The sequence below is a fragment of the Dama dama genome, chromosome 6 (genome assembly GCF_033118175.1).
Source record: "Dama dama isolate Ldn47 chromosome 6, ASM3311817v1, whole genome shotgun sequence".
NCBI lineage: Eukaryota > Metazoa > Chordata > Mammalia > Artiodactyla > Cervidae > Dama > Dama dama.
Window position 1 is genome coordinate 15,498,357 of NC_083686.1, and position 17,327 is coordinate 15,515,683.

The following is a 17,327-nucleotide window of genomic DNA, read 5'->3' on the forward strand; positions in this document are numbered from 1 at the left end:
TGAGGCCCTGGCGGCACGAAAAGACTTAACTGATGTACCCCTAAGCAACAGTGAGCTAGTATGGTTCACCGATGGGAGCAGTTATGTAAAAGATGGGCAAAGAAAGGCGGGAGCCGCCATAGTTGATGATTCAGGGCGGACGATATGGGCTGAGACACTACCCCCAAACACTTCTGCACAAAAAGCAGAATTGATTGCCCTAATACAGGCTCTGGAGCAAACCAAAGGGAAGAGAGTCACCATTTTTACTGACAGCCGATATGCTTTCAGCACTGCCCATATTCAAGGTCCCATATACCAAGAAAGGGGATTTCGGACAGCTGAGGGAAAAGAGGTCAAAAATCTGCCTGAGATTCGCAGGCTCTTAGAAGCTGTCCAGCTACCCCGGGCAATAGCTATAGTACATGTCCCCGGTCACCAGAAGGGAGAAGACCCTAAGGCGCGAGGCAATCGTGCTGCTGATGCGGCCGCTCGAGAAGCGGCTAGCCGGGACTATGCCGCCCCCATATTAGCCGTGGGACTTCCACCCCCTGGTATGGGGACCTTGCCACCAGTTCCTGAATATTCCCTCCCTGATCTCGCCTGGATCAACAAGGATACCACCCTCCAGAAAGATGACCAAGATGGATGGTACCGAGACCAAAACAACAACCTGATCTTGCCTGCCACCCTGGGTCGTCACCTGTGTGAACACCTGCACACAACTACACACTTGGGAGAAAAAAAGACCCTAACACTTCTCCAGATGGCCTGCCTGAGGTTCCCTCGACAAAATGCAACTGTACAAGAGATAATTCAAGCCTGAGAAGCGTGCCAGCTGATGAGGGCAGAGAAGAAGCAGCACTCGGGAACGAGGTACCGAGGGGAAAAGCCAGGGCAACATTGGGAGATAGATTTCACCGAGGTAAGGCCAGGCAAGTATGGGTACCGCTATTTGTTGGTACTGGTAGATACCTTCTCGGGGTGGGTAGAAGCTTTCCCCACTAAGGGAGAGACAGCAATAGTGGTTGCTAAAAAGATCTTAGAGGAGATAGTGCCTAGGTATGGGCTGCCAGTGACTATGGGCTCTGATAATGGACCTGCCTTTGTGAGCCAGATTGTACAAGGGCTGGCCCAAGCTCTGGGGACGAAATGGAAGTTACATTGCGAATATAATCCCCAGAGCTCAGGACAGGTTGAGAGAATGAATCGGACCCTAAAAGAAACTTTGACAAAGTTGGCGATAGAGACTGGCGGGGACTGGGTGACCCTCCTCCCCTTTGCACTCTTTCGGGCACGTAACACCCCTTATAAGCTGAATCTTACTCCTTTTGAGATTCTGTATGGAAGACCCCCTCCTGTGTATCCTATTTTCGAAGGAAAATGTCTGCCACCCCCTACTTTGGGACAATTCCAGCAAACTCTGATAGCATTAAGTAAGGTGCATAACCATGTTTGGAAATTGATTCGAGAGATGCATGAGGGCCAAAACAAGAGGGCCCTCCCCTCACATAATATTGGCCCAGATGATTGGGTTTGGGTAAAACGACACCAATCTAAAGTATTAGAACCTAGATGGAAAGGCCCTTATGTTGTTCTCCTTACCACTCCTACCGCTGTCAAGGTCGACGGGATTAGACCCTGGGTTCACTGCAATCACGTGCGGCAAGCTACATCGGAAAAACAGGAAAAAGCGCGAGCAGAATGGAAGGCGAGTCCTCACCCGTCAAATCCTTTGAAACTGAAACTCGTCCGCTGGGAGGCCTCCTAATTCTCCTGCTGATGGCAGCTCTCATCGACCCAGGAGCGACCAGTCATAACCCCCATCAACCTGCTAAGATCACATGGAAACTCAACGACGGGCAAACTCATGAGCTGCTCAATGAGACCTCAGGAATCCACCCTCCAAACACCTGGTGGCCAGACCTGAACTTTGACCTCTCAAGCCTCTTCGCAAAGCAGGATGGTCTCTATGATAAGTACTATAGAGATGGGATAAAAAACCATAGGTTGGGGTTTTGGGCTTGCCCGGGCTATGTAAAAAATAACTGGAAAACCTGTGGTGGCATAGAAAGCTATTATTACAGGAGCTGGAGTTGTGTGACCTCTTGTGATGGACCCCAGAGGTGGGATGTTGGAAACAGAGATCTAGTTAGCTTCACCTTCAAGGACCGTAGACACCATGGGCCTCAGGTACGAGTACGATTTAACCAGGAACGGGCGAAAAAAAAAAAAACCGCTGGACCTCAGGACTGACTTGGGGTTTTCAGCTTCACGTAAATTGGCCCGGCCCCTACCCAGGCGAGCTTTTAATCATTAAACAGGTTATTGAGCCGGTGCAGGTACATAGTTTAGGTCCCAATCTGGTCAAAGCATTACAGGGGCACAAGGCGACCCCCAAGCCAACCCCCTTCAGACCAAGCTTGCCAGAAACGTTTAACATCTCTTCTACCCCGAGCCTCAGAGGCAAACTGACAGAAACCCCTGGCCCTCTGGCTGTTACCATTAGCTCAGCAATTCAGGACCCCCTATGGGCCTTAGTGAATGCAGCCTTTACGGTCATAAACCATACCAACCCTAATGCAACCCAGTCCTGTTGGCTTTGTTATAATCTTCACCCCCCCTTCTATGAGGCCATAGGCCTCAATGTCTCTTACCACTTATCTTCAGGCCAGGACCCACCCCCATGCCGATGGGAAGAACGCAAGGTTGGCCTCACAATGAATGAAGTTTGGGGACAGGGACTCTGTTTGGGCACAGTGCCACGTGATAAAACTTCCCTCTGTGCCCGGACTATTAGTAACCTACGCTTATATGGCAAAAATTGGATTGTACCAGAGGTTGGGGGCTAGTGGATTTGTTCACATACTGGGCTAACCCCATGTTTAAATGTGAAGGTTTTTAACCAGAGTCAAGAATTCTGTGTCCTGGTTGCTGTAATGCCAAAAATCTTATACCACTCTGAAGAGGTTATGTACTCACATTGGGACCGAGAATTGCTAAGACAAAAGAGAGAGCCAATCAGTGCGATCACCATGGCAGCCTTGTTCAGTCTTGGGCTGGCAGGAGCAGGGACAGGAATAGCTTCACTATCTCTGCAAGGCCAAGGGTTTTCTTCCCTACGAGCCGCCATAGATGAAGATATAACTCGCATAGAAAAATCAATCAGCCACTTAGAGAAGTCTCTGACTTCCTTGTCTGAGGTGGTCTTGCAGAATAGGAGAGGATTAGACTTGATTTTTCTCCAACAGGGTGGGGTCTGCGCGGCTCTGGGAGAAGAATGTTGTTTCTATGCAGACCATACAGGAGTGGTAAGAGAATCTATGGCAAAAGTAAGAGAAGGGCTGGCGCAACAAAAGAGGGAACGGGAGGCCCAACAGGGATGGTTTGAGTCTTGGTTTCAACGCTCCCCCTGGCTGACCACCTTAGTTTCCACCCTCCTGGGCCCGCTTATAGTGCTATTATTAACACTTACATTTGGCCCTTGTATTTTAAACCGGCTAATGTCATTTATTAGAGAACGTCTAAATACCATTCAGATTATGGTATTGAGGCAGCAATATCAGATGGTAGCCCAGGATGAAGAGAAAGATTCCTCTACAGGAACAAGAAGACAGGGGGGAATGTGAGGCTGCCAGGGTTAATACCATGACGGGCGGCCTGGACCTAAGTTTTAGCTTCCCCCGAAATGGTAAGATTCCCTACCCCCATCAAGTAACCTGGAGCCAGCCAATCAATATGTGCCCAGTAAGAACAAAGGGAGAGCTGAAAAGCCCGCGAAAGTCTGTACGGATAGAATTGCTTTGCAAACATGTAACCAATCCGCTTAAGCCAGTTACTAACCGCTTTTGCATATCTCATAAATTTGTGTAACAAGCTTGAGCTCGGCGCTTTCTGACCCTGCACCATTGTGATGTTGGTGGCAGAAGGCCCTGGCTCGAGACAGTAATAAACTTCCCTTTTTGCGAGTTGCATTGTCTTGGAAGCCTTCTCTCTCTTTCCGCTCGTGGATTCGGACATCGGGCATAACAGTCCAAAGATCTAAACAGACACTTCTCCAAAGAAGACATACAGATGGCTAACAAACACATGAAAAGATGCTCAACATCACTCATTATCAGAGAAATGCAAATCAAAACCACAATGAGGTACCATTACATGCCAGTCAGGATGGCTGCTATCCAAAAATCTACAAGCAATAAGTGGAGAAAAGGGAACCCTCTTACACTGTTGGTGGGAATGCAAACTAGTACAGCCACTATGGAGAACAGTGTGGAGATTTTTTAAAAAACTGGAAATAGAACTGCCATATGACTCAGCAATCCCACTTCTGGGCATACACACCGAGGAAACCAGATCTGAAAGAGACACGTGCACCCCAGTGTTCATCACAGCACTGTTTATAATAGCCAGGACATGGAAACAACCTAGATGCCCATCAGCAGATGAATGGATAAGGAAGCTCTTTTACATATACACTATGGAATATTACCCAGCCATTAAAAAGAATTCATTTGAATCAGTTCTAATGAGATGGATGAAGCTGGAGCCCATTATACAGAGTGAAGTAAGCCAGAAAGATAAAGACCAATACAGTATACTAACACATATATATGGAATTTAAAAAGATGGTAACGATAACCCTATATGCAAAACAGAAAAAGAGACACAGATGTACAGAACACACTTTTAGACTCTGTGGGAGAAGGCGAGGGTGGGATGTTCAGAGAGAACGACATTGAAACAAGTATACTATCAAGGGTGAAACAGACCACCAGCCCAGGTTGGATGCATGAGACAAGTGCTCAGGGCTGGTGCACTCGGAAAACCCAGAGGGATGGGATGGAGAGGGAAGTGGGAGGGGGGATCGGGATGGGGAACACATGTAAATCCATGGCTAAGTCATGTCAATGTATGGCAAAAACCACTACAATATTATAAAGTAATTAGCCTCCAACTAATAAAAATAAATGGAAAAATAAAGAAATAAAAATAAAAATGAAAAAAAAAATAAAAAAGGATCTTATTTTTAATGAAAACAACTTCCAGGATAATTTCATGTAATTTTTACTAAAATATACAAAAACTGTTGACCTTTTAATATATATACATATCTTACTATATATATATGGTAAATATATATATATATAAAATATAATAATTTTTGCTCACTTGCTTAGCATTTAAAATATGCCTCAGTTTATCTATCAACAGTTGTTTTGTATAGCTACTTCATTCATCTTTAACAAATCATAACTGGGTTTCTGTGATATACCAAAAACTTTCAAAAAGGCATGCGTGCTCAGTCCCTTAGTTGTGTCTGACTCTCTGTGACCCCATGGACTGTAGCCCATCAAGGTCCTCTGTCCATGCGATTGTCCAGGCAAGAGTACTGGAATGAGTTGCCATGTCTATCTGCAGGAGATCTTCCTGACCCAGGGATTGAACCCATATCTCCTGCATTGCAGGTGGATTCTTTACTTGCTGAGCCTCCCAGGAAGCCTACATATACATAGATCTCCTCCCTTTTCCATTTCTTCTTTTTGAAAAACTCAATCCCACTGCTCTAAGGTGAATCACTTTGAACCATTTTTATGGGGAATTTCTTCCAGGTTTCCTTTGACCAGTCATCTTGCTTTCCCTGGTTCTGAATCTGTATTTGGTGTATATCAATATCAATGTCCTCTCCTCTGTGCATTCAAGATGGATTCTAGTGAAGATGCCTAAGAGCAGGTTGGCATCATTACAATGAGGTGACGCCTCCTGTCTTTTTGACCTTCAAGGAGCCTTTCTGTGCTTGTTGTTCATCAGTCACTCAGTTGTGTTGGACTCTTTGAGACTCCGTGGACTGCAGCACGCCAGGCTTCACTGTCCTTCACCATCTTCTGGAGTTTGCTCAAACTCATGTCCATTGAGTTGGTGATGCCATCCAACTGTCTCATCCTCTGTCATCCCCTTTTCCTCCTGCATTAAATCTTTCCCAGCATCAGGGTCTTTTCCAATGAGTCGGCTCTTTGCAGAATGTGTCCAAGTATTGGAGTTTTAGCTTCCTCATCAGTCCTTCAGTGAATATTCAGGATTGATTTCTTTTAGGATTGACTAGTTTGATCTCCTTGCAGTCCAAGGGACTCTCAAGAGTCTTCTCCAACACCACAGTTCAAAAGCATCAGTTCTTTGATGCTCAGCTTTCTTTATAGTCAAACTCTCACATCCTTACATGACTACTGGAAAAACCAGAGCTTTGACTAGATGGACCTTTGTTGGCAAAGTAATGTCTCTGCTTTTTAATATGCTGTCTAGATTTGTCATAGCTTTTCTTCCAAGGAGCAAGCATCTTTTAATTTCATGACCGCGGTCACCATCCACAGTGATTTTGGAGCCCATGAAAATAAAGTTTGTCACTGTTGAAATTTTTTACCCATCTATTTGCCATAAAGTGATGGGACCGGATGCCATGATAATCATTTTTTGAATGTTGAGTTTAAGCAAGCTTTTTTGCTCTCCTCTTTCACCTTCATCAAGAGGCTCCTTAGTACCTCTTTACTTTCTGCCATAAGGGTGGTGTCCTCTGCATATCTGAGGTTATTGATATTTCTCCTGGCAATCTTGATTCCAGCTTGTGCTTCTTCCAGCCCAGCATTTTGCATGATGGACTCTGCATATAAGTTAAATAAGCAGGGTGACAATATACAACCTTGACGTACTCCTTTCCTGACTTGAAACCAGTGTGTTGTTCCATGTCCGGTTCTAAATGTTGCTTCTTGACCTGCATACAGATTTCTCAGAAGGCAGGTCAGGTGGTCTGGTATTCCCATCTCTTTAAGAGTTTTCTGGTTGGTTGTGATGCACACAGTCAAAGGCTTTGGCGTAGTCAATGAAGCATAAGAAGATTTTTTCTGGAATTCTCTTGCTTTTTCTGTGATCCCTGGATGTTGGCAATTTGATCTCTGATTCCTCTGCCTTTTCCAAATCCAGCTTGAACATTTGGAAGCTCTCAGTTCAGATACTGTTGAAGCCTGGCTTGAAGGATTTTGAGCATTACTGTGCTAGCATGTGAAATGAGTGCAATTTTGCAGTAGGGTAAACATTCTTTGGCATTGCCCTTCTTTGGGATTGGAATCAAAACTGACCTTTTCCAGTCCTGTGGTCACTGCTGAGTTTTTCAAATTTGCAGGCATTTGGAGTGTAGCACTTTAACAGCATCATCTTTTAGGATTCTCTGTGTGTATGTAGTAGGGAAGTTCTCCTTGACTTTGAGAATGAGGAATATGTGGTCTTTAATCTCTTATCTGAGCAGGGTTCAGCTCTTCTCTTGCTCCTCATCTGGGATATCTATCCACAAGGACAGGCTCTGGCTGCTTAGGCTGGGGCCCATCTATCTCCTGCCTCAGTATGTGGTATCTGTTTAAATATGGCTGATTTTGAGCCCCCTCCAAAGAGAAACATAACATTTATGGTCTCAAAATAAGGTCATTATTTCTGGGTAAAAATTTTGGAAAGACTTCAGCTTTCACAGACTCTGGACAGAACATCTGAAGAAACAGCAGTTTCTTTGCCGGATATAAGTGAATCAGAAATGACTTAATTTCCCCTGAAAAATGCCAGGAATATTTTCTCTGTATATGGTTGTCTGTATCATGCTCTTACATATTTCTGAATCTCACCTTGTGTTTAAATTCTGCAACTGTATCTTCTATCTATATTCTACACTTAAAAAAAAAAATCTTTTATAAGTACAATGCCAAACCACTCCTCTCAGATGTGTACATATCGATAACTGAATAAAACTATTAAGCCATAAATACTTGATTTCTTAAAATCCATAAATATCATTAAGAATTACTTTTACTAGTTTAAAAATATTGTGAGAAAAAATTGTAGGAGACATACTATTAGTCTACTGAAAAAAATGTATTTAAACAAACTAAAGTGAACTATGGATGTTCATTGGAAGGACTGATGCTGAAGCTGAAACTCCAGTACTTTGGCCACCTCATATGAAGAGTTGACTCATTGGAAAAGACCCTGATGTTGGGAGGGATTGGGGGCGGGAGGAGAAGGGGACGACAGAGGATGAGATGGCTGGATGGCATCACTGACTCGATGGACATGAGTTTGAGTAAACTCCGAGAGTTTGTTTGGACAGGGAGGCCTGGCATGCTGCGATTCATGGGGTCGCAAAGAGTTGGACACAACTGAGCAACTGAACTGAACTGAACTGAACTGAAAGTGAACTATTGATGACTAAGTTTGTGTTCTTCTCCGAGTTCTAGTTTTCCAAAAAGGAGAGCTCTTGAATTTGGTGAAAGTGAAAGTGTTAGTCACTCAGTCATGTCTGACTCTTTGTGACACCATGTACTTACTGTAGCCTGCCAGACAGCTCTGTCCATGGGATTTTTTCAGGCAAGAATACTGGAGTGGGTTGCCATTCCCTTTTCTAAGGGATCTTTCTGACTCAGAGATTGAACCCAGGTCTCCTACGTTGCAGGCAGATTTGTTACCGTCTTAGCCATTGGATGGAGAAGGAAATGGCAACCCACTCCAGTATTCTTGCCTGGAAAATTCCATGAACAGAGGGGCCTGGCAGGCTACAGTTCATGTGTTGCAAAGAGTTGGACATAACTAAGCACACACATGTAGCCATTGGAACATTCATCAATTTAAAAATTAAAAATAGCTGAGATTAGAATTTGCTATATAATGCACTCAGCTTCTTGTCCTGTAACTCAGTTTGACACATACAAGTTTATTGTGACATTTGGTTTATTTCTGATGAATATTGCTAGGAAAATTTCTTCATAACTATAACAGACCCCCTCAGTTCAGTTCAGTTCAGTTGCTCAGTCCTGTCCGACTCTTTGCAACTCCATGAACCACAGCATGCCAGGCCTCCCTGTCCATCACCAACTCCCAGAGTTTACCCAAACCCATGTCCATTGTGTCAGTGATGCCATCCAACCATCTCATCCTCTGTCATCCCTTTCTCCTCCTGCCTTCCATCTTTCCCAGAATCAGGGTCTTTTCAAACGAGTCTGCTCTCTGCATCAGGTGACCAAAATATTGGAGTTTCAGCTTCAACATCAGTCCTTCCAATGAACACCCAGGACTGATCTCCTTTAGGATGGACTGGTTGGATCTCCTTGCAGTCCAAGGGAGTCTCAAGAATCTTCTCCAACACCACAGTTCAAAAGCATCAATTTTTCGGCGCTCAACTTTCTTCACAGTCCAACTCTGACATCCATACATGACCACTGGAAAAACCATAGCCCTTGACTAGACGGACCTTTGTTGGCAAAGTAATGTCTCTGCTCTTTAATATGCAGTCTAGGTAACTTTCCTTCCAAGGAGTAAGTGTCTTTTAATTTCATGGCTGCAGTCACCATCTGCAGTGATTTTGGAGACCCCCTAAACTCTTAAAAAGCAAATGACTGTAATTGTATTCAAAGGCAAAGTTCTAGAATTACTCTGAATTCAACATATGTTATTTACACTTTCATTTTCTACAATTATCCTTCTTGATTTATATTAGAGTTACCCAGAAATCACCTGGGTTCATCTTTGTTAAAAAAAATAAAAGTGAAAACATAGCAGATGCATTAGAGTAATTATATAACAATTTCTGCTGCAGGCTAAAAGCATCTTTCAGGCATTTTAATTAAGCCAGGAGTGTTGCAGCATGCTAGCAAATATACTCCATTTTATCTTCAAAAAATGCATATTATGACATGCATAATGACAGAAACAATGATTTACATTTTAAAGAAACAATCTTTTTCATATAATCAACTTTATTTTAAATTGTAAATTTCTATTTTAAGATTAACTCAGGAATACCTGTATGTATAATTTAAAGAAGACATGAGAGGCCAATTATTTTGAGAAGAGATGGATTTGGGTGCAGGCTTCCACTCTATTCACTTTTCATGGATTTATTTTTTATTTTGCAAGAAGAGATTAGTAGAACACTTATGAAGTAAGTTTTTTTCTTGATGAATTCTCCATAGTATCCAATTTTATTGCCAATATGCTATAAGAACTAAATATTTTAATTCTTAATTAGTAATAAAATGTCAATAGCTATTTTAGGAAGAATAGAACTTTTGCTTTGGTTACTGTAATAACCACTAATCTTAATTTCTGGATTGGAGTAGTTTGACTTTTGGGTTATTTTGGCCATCTTTTATTACGTTTTTACTTCACATTTGACTGTCTTCTATGATGACACTTTTTAGAAGTGTCTTTCTTATAGGAGGGTCTTCTGTATGCAAAGTAATTCCCCCCACTAACATTCAGTTCTTTCCCTTTTAGTGAACAATTAGGAACCCTTTTGGTTGCAAAGGTAGAGTAAAGAAGGAGGAAGATAGGGGATAAGAGAAAAGGAAAGCAGTGGAAAAATAAAGGAGATACAATGGAAGCAGGTAAAGAATTTTGTTTAACAGAGGGAGGTATAAGTAAAAACATTTAATTCTGGAGAAAATGAATGGATAGAATGAATGAATGAATGAATAGATAAATATTAAAATAAAAAGATAGCATAGAATAAAGCAAATAGCAAAACAAATATACTGTGTTATTCATTTTAGTGAAAGAAAATATAATCTCCTGCATAAAAAGAAATTAAATTCTCTTGGAAGATGTTAATGTCAAAATATCTATTCAGCCTTGTCATACTTTAGATAAAAGCATAATCTTGCAGCTTGAAAGTATTCTGATGTATTTCTTTTGTAAACAATTTTCTGGGACAGGAAACTCTAAATGACATCAACTACATGTTTCAATTACAAACCAAATTAACATTATTTTAGAAGAAAAATGGGTATCTTCATTTAGAAGCCAGATGTCTTATTAAATACAATTTCCTCTGTTGGCTGCTTTATATTAGGGGCAGATTTAAAACAAGAACAGCTTCTGTGAAATATAATTATACCCTTTGTGTGACTTTCATGGTCATGGAGGCTGGAATATGAAAGTCACTGACAAACAGATCTGCAAAGCAATTTTTTTTTTTTTTTTCTCTAAAGAAGTTGTTTAAATCCAATCAGCTGTCATTTTTTTTTTTTTGGCTGCTCCAGAACCTTGTTATTGTCTCGGTTATGTTAGATTGATTGATGTATCCATTCAGAGTTTCCTGTTATGGCTTTCAGAGAAGTCTCTCATTGCTCTATCCAATGTTCAGCAATCAAATTGGTGGAGAATTTACATTTCTTTTGGTCTCATAAATGCTCTAAGATGGATGTAGTAAGAAGCATAAGCTACATCTGGAGTTAGAGTTCTTTTTGTATGTTTCTCATGTGGACATTCTAATGAAAGAATGACTTCTTTTGCTTATTGATTATTCTGATTTTATTCTTTCCCCTCTTAAAAAAAATTCTTAACGCGTGTATCTTCCAATGGGTGGCATTTACTTTTTTTGGCTACTTATGTCTAAGTTTCTGAATTGGAAACTATTGGCAATTGGAAAACATTGGCAGTAAGTGACTGCCTGGTTATTAAAGTTTATTCAGATGCTCTCTGCATTATCCGGTAGATAGACCCATGGAATCCAGAAGCCAGTGGGTTACCTGGTCCAACAACCTGTCTAACACTCTTGCCCTAGCAGTTCATACACATAATGTCTGGACCTTGGCACTTTCGAGGAGCCCATTCCACCTTCAGACAATGCTGTCAGACAATTGTTCAGTAGATTGTGCTGAGGTTTTCCTGAAGCTTCCATTTATTGATCACAATTCTACCTAATGGCAATGTATAGAAACTTCCTTCCATTTCTCATGTAATTAACCCATTACATATCTGAAGGCAGCTGTTTTGCCCATTTGAGTCTTAATTTCCCAGATTTAACTTTCCCAGTTCCTTCACTTGTATGTCATAGGGGTCCCCTGCCCGGCCTGGTCAGTCAGAATTTCTCATCCTACTTCTGCTAGAAGGTTGATACAACTTGAGTTCTGTTGCTGTTTTCATCAAGACATTTTGAAAACTATTCTTTTTAAACAATTATTTTTTTCTGTTTAATAAGGCCCTCTTTAAAATCTCTTTTATATTATGAAATAACCAATATGTGAGAAAGTAGAAGTACCTGGGTTGTCAAATAAAAAACAAATCCAGACTTAGTAAAGATTTTATTTATTTTATTTTAATTTTAAAATTTTTATTTTATTTGTTTTATTTTTCTCTGTGCTGGGTCTTTGTTGCTGCATGGGCTTTTCTCTAGTTGCGGTGAGTAGGGGCTACTCTCCACGTGGGTGTGTGGGCTCCAGTAGTTGGCACATGGACTCAGTAGTTGGAGCTCCTGGGCTGAAGAGCAGAGACTCAATAGTTAACGGCGCTCCGGCTTAGTTGCTCTGCAGCATGTGAAATCTTCCTGGACCAGGGATTGAACCTGTGTCTCCCACACTGACAAGTGGATTCTTTACCACTGAACCACCAGGGAAGCCCGAGAAAGACTTTATTTGAGGGGATTATTGCACAATGGGGAAAGAGACTGTTGCAATTAGGTAGAAGACTTTGACCATCGGATCTGCAAGCATTATACAAAAAGGGATCTTCTTTAATAGGAAGAATAGGAAGGTGAGAAGGAATGGTGTGCAGAAGTGGGCTGGAAGGGTAGACAGATGGGATAGATTAGAGACTCTTGTACCCTAAGGACAGTCTGTTCTCCAGGGACCTCTAAGGGAGGAGCTGAGTGCTGGCCAGAGTCAAGGGACTTTGGGGTAGGAGAGAAGTTAATCACAGGTTAACAAGCACTTTCTTCTGCTGGATCAGTGGTGACAAGCAGTTCAGTGAATCATTTCTGAGGTGGAGAATGGGAATTTGGAGGGTCTGTATCTGGCCACGTTGAAGGTAAGCCAGGGCACTCTCTGTGTGTCTTATCTAGTTTACATGGGGACCAGGGGCTGTTTGAGCTAAGCTGTTTTCTGGTACACAAAAGAGTGAGTGGGGGAGATTTCTTTAAACATTGCTGTTTTCCAGGATCACAGGGCTCTGATGAAGCTCAACATTGTTACTATTCACTGCTGGACTTCACAGATGTCAACATTTGGGGCCATATTTGCTCTAAAAACATTTGAAAAAAAAAAAAAAGAAATCTATACTACAGATACAGTGAACCCATGCAACCTACTTCATTTCCTTATTTTTCTCCCCAGAGTTTACCACGATCCTCTTTAGTTGTTGCTGCTTATGTATGATATATCAGACAGACATACACACACACACACACACACACACACACACATGCTCAGAGTATTGTTTGTTATGTTTTCAGTTTACTAAATGGTTTCATACAATATATCCATACCTATCAATCTCTAACCTATCCTCTATCTCTATTTCTTTATCTATATCTCACTTTTTCTCAGTCAGTGGTGAGTATTTGAGATCTGCACATCTTGATATATGTCTTTCTATTTCATATATTTTACCTATTTAATTACTGTATGGCAGTAACCTATTGGAATATTTAATTTTTAAAAATCCATTCTTCTGTAGATAGGCACTTAAATTGTTCTAATTTTTCCCTTATTACAAATAGTAAAGTCTTTTTTGTGTGTATCTTTAAACTTGTGTACGTGTTAAAAAGCTTCTTCAGGGGGTGAACCTAGGAGTGGAGTTTCTGAAACTTTACTATTAACAGATACTATCAAATTTTTCTCTAAATTAGTTGTACAAATTTATACCCCGCTTTCTTCTCTAGCAATCTGTGACAATTCCTTCTGCTCCACATTCTTATATTTTAGTGTCAGAATAAAATTCTTGCCATATTGCTAGGCATGAACTATGGTATTGTTTTGTGTTAATTTTTAGTTCCTGACTAGTAATGAGGTTGAGTTTATTTTCATGTTTATAGATCATTTTATTTTTATTTTTGCGATATGGCTATTTATAGTCTTTGCTCATTTTCCTTGAGTTGTTTTTCTTTTCTTACTGATTTCTAGATGTTCTTCCTGTTTTCTGTATACCAGTTTCTTTGTCAATCATATCCTTTGAAAAGATCTGTACCTGATCTGTTTGCTTTTATTGTTTTTTAAAAAAGAAATATATTTATTTTCATTTGTTTATTTGACTGTGTTGGATCTTAGTTGCTGTCTGCAAGATCTTCAGTCTTTATTGCAGCATGTGGGAGTTTTAGCTGAGGCATGTGGGATCTAGTTCTCCAGTGATCGAACCCAGGCCCCCTGCATTGGGAGTGCAGAGTCTTAGCCGCTGGAACACCAGGGAAGTCTTGCTTTCATAGTTTTTATGTTTGGATGTCGCTGTTTTAGTCAGCTTAAGTTAAACCATGCGATGGTAACAGAACTCCCAGATCTCAGGGTTTATTGCAGCAAAAGTTCTGCTCTTACTCACATTTTCATGTGGGTTGACAGGCCCTGCTCCACATATTTTTCACTCCAGAGATCAGAGTTGAAGATGTGGCTCTTATCTTAGACATGTCAGTCTTGCAGCACAGAGGAGAGATTACAGACCCACAGGAAGGCTCTTAAAGCTTCCTTTTGCCAGTGGCACCTGTCACTTTACACCCACATTTCATTGGCCAAAGCAAATAGCATGGGGTGAGGGTGTAGTTGGGGGAGGGGGGCGCAATTGTGTTCAGAATGATACAGTCTGTCACCCAGACCCTGGTCCTTTTCTCTGTCGTCTGTGTGTTTCATGCCCTGTTGAAATAATTCCCTACTGAAGGTCACAAAGATATTCTATATGTTCTTTGGAGGTCTCGATTTTTACATTTATGTTTTTGATCTATCTGAATATACTTGGGGTGTGGTGTGAGTTAGATATCTAAGTTTAGCTTGTTTCTATGGATATGGACATTTATATGGATGTTTTTATTTGTATTTATGGATAGTGAAACATGCCTATCAGCCTTTCCATCAGCCCTTCCGGCCTTTTTCCTCTGGTGTTTTTAATGTGATCTGTGCCTTGTTTACAGTTCCCATGTGTGTGTGGGCCCTTTCTGGGGTCTCCAGTTACGTTCTGTTTGTCTATTTGTGTGCATCTATGCTAATTACCCTCTGTCTCTCCATATATTTAGATAGATATTTTTAAATTTAGAAATACATCCAAGCATGCTTCAGCCTTGGGGTTTTAATTTACGGAGGTGGAGTTATTTTTCACCCCTTAGGTTTCCTGTCTTGGAGACAGCCTCTTCCAGGACTTGGTTTTCTTGCCTTCTCTCCTGGCTCTGTCCTCCAGATCCATGACATCCACTTCTATTGTCACACCTCTGGTTTTGAGTTCCTGCTTAATTTCTGACACTTAAGATTTACCTTTCTTATTTATTATTGTTACCCAGCTTTGTAAACTAATTTAGGGATATATATACATAAATGGGCTTCCCTTGTGGCTCAGCTGGTTAAGAATCTACCTGCAATGTGGGAGACCTGGGTTGGATCCCTGGGGTGGGAAGATCCACTGGAGAAGGGAACGACTACCCACTCCAGTATTCTGGCCTGGAGAATTCCATGAACCATAGTCCATGGAGTTGCAAAGAGTTGGACACGACTGAGTGACTTTCACTTTCACTTATATATGTATATATGTTTTTCTGGAACTCTCTTGCTTTTTCAATGATCCAACGGATATTGGCATGAGTTTGAGCAAGTTCTGGGAGTTGGTGATGGACAGGGAAGCCTGGCGTGCTGCAGTCCATGGGGTCGCAAAGAGTCGGACATGACTGAGCAACTGAACTGAACTGAACTGATATATCTATCTATCTATCCAGGAATCGAATATCTATTCGATTCCTGATCAGGGATTGAAACTGCGGCCCCTGCATTGGAAACACCGACTCTTATTTTATTTGTTTCTGTCTGTGTGGGGCTTTGTTGCTGTGAGGGCTACTTTCCAGTTGCATGCCCAGCCTTTTCATTGCAGTGGTTTCGCTTGTTGCGGAGCCTGGGCTCTAGGGTGTGAGGGCTTCAGAAGCTGGGGCACGGGGGCTCAGCAGTTGTGGCCCCCTGGCTCTGGAGCACAGGCTCAGTAGTTGTGACTCTGGGGCTTAGTTGCCCCGGGTAGAGGCTGAGTCTTAGCCGCTGGACCACCAGAGAAGTCCCCGGGGGTTATATTGTATCCATTGTTTTGTTTCTTGGTAACATGAGCGGAGTGTGTACTGCTGAGTCTATCTCATTGCTGAAACTCATAGGAGACTCTTTAAAAGTTGAAAGTATTCAAATGAGGGAAAATCTAATGGTAGATTTAATAACTTGACTGACAAAAGAAATATTTTCTGGATCACAAGCCTTCCCAGGGAGTCTCAAATTATGTATTGAAGCAACTAACTTTTAAAATTAATTAAAAAGCTATCTGTTACCTAAGCTATTTTGATAGGTGAGCTTAGCTTATAGGAAATTCTCTTGATACGGTTCCTTGCTATGGTGTGTTGAATTTAATGTCTCAGGTAATTTTCTCTAATTATTTTCAATAAATATCAGAAACAAACTGCAGGAAGCTTTCAGATTTCAGTGTGTGTGTGTGTGTGTGTGTGTGTGTGTGTGTGTGTGTGTGTGTGTGTGTGTACATGCACACATGCATGACAATGTGTACAGAAGGAGAAGCTGGGGAGTTAGAGAGGGAAAGGGAAGTGGGAGGGAAAATTGTCTTGTGTTCCTTCCCTCTCCCCAGAGCTGCTTTTCTGCCTGCGATAATTTCTCTCCCCTGCATGCTTAGAGTGAAAGTGAATGTTATGTGTAACTCAAGGGTCTGATGCCCTTATGGGCTCTGACCATTTAGTAGAAAGATCTCATTACCACTTTCCCCCAAACAAGGATCATCTTGCTCTGGTGTATTTGGGCTGCATCTTAGTCGTTTCTGGTTCTCCCTGTTCTCTATTATTGCTCAGTTCCTAGCCATGATTTTGTTCTGCCTTTGGTCTCTGTACGTTCTGCTCTGGTGCTTGACTTAATCATATGATATGTACAGACTCTGGAGGCAGACAATCTGGTGTCAGGTCCCAGCTTGACACTTACCAGCTGTAGAATCTTGGGTATCTCACTTACTCTTTCTGTATTTCAGACTCCTCGCCTATAAAATGGAAATAAAATAAGTAGCTATCTCTTGGAGTTGTTGTGAGGATTATGTAGTAAGTGGATTGTCCAGTATCTTCAGATTTTGTTTCCAATTCTGTGCATGCATGTTCTAAATGAGCTGTCATTCCAGAGCCAGCACTGGGTGTCTTTACTGTCAACTGCCCTTGACTGTCAGAACCTGGTTTGTAAAGTTCTTGGGAATTCCTGAAACTATTTGGGAATTTATGTCTGTGGTCCCAAATCCCCTCCGACTCTCCCCCAGCCTTTTAATCAATGACTGATTAAATGGTTTGTAGAGTATAAATAGGGGCTTTGGGCTTCCCCTGTGGC